The following is a 404-nucleotide window of genomic DNA, read 5'->3' as shown; positions in this document are numbered from 1 at the left end:
CCAAGTGAGCAGCGAGGAGGCCCCGCGATGTGGCCCCAGCTTCCTCAGTCCCCTGCCAGGCGCAGGCAGCAGGCCGAGGGCCTCGCTCTGACAGCGGCGCACACGGCTCACGACGACCTCGGGACCCCCACAGAAGGGACACACCCTCCGGAGAAATGTCCATGGGGAGGAAACCGTGTCAGCAGGCGACTCTGCGAAGGGCTGAGGGGAGCGCACACATCCCAACCCAGGAGGGCTCCTCGGGGGAGCCCCCAGCGGGGCGGCGGCCAGACAGCGCCCGAGTGCCCCACTGACCCCACCAGCGCGGTCACGGCTGGTGCCCCTGCCGGGAGCACTGAGTCATCGTCGCAAGGGAATCCACCACGGCCGGGCCCTGGGGACTGGCCTGGCGATGCCGTGATGGC

General features: G+C 70.8%; 1 protein-coding gene across 1 annotated transcript in view; it reads right to left on the bottom strand.

Annotated features, from left to right (window-relative positions):
• KCNQ1 (potassium voltage-gated channel subfamily Q member 1) overlaps positions 1–404 on the bottom strand; it is a 318,572-nt gene that overhangs the window by 169,198 nt on the left and 148,970 nt on the right. The gene's annotated exons all lie outside the window — the stretch shown is intronic.

Source organism: Crocuta crocuta, unplaced genomic scaffold (assembly GCF_008692635.1).
Source record: "Crocuta crocuta isolate KB4526 unplaced genomic scaffold, BGI_CrCroc_1.0 scaffold653, whole genome shotgun sequence".
In the NCBI taxonomy this organism is placed as follows: Eukaryota; Metazoa; Chordata; class Mammalia; order Carnivora; family Hyaenidae; genus Crocuta; species Crocuta crocuta.
Note: the sequence above shows the minus strand (reverse complement) of the source record. Positions and strands in the feature narration are given on the sequence as shown.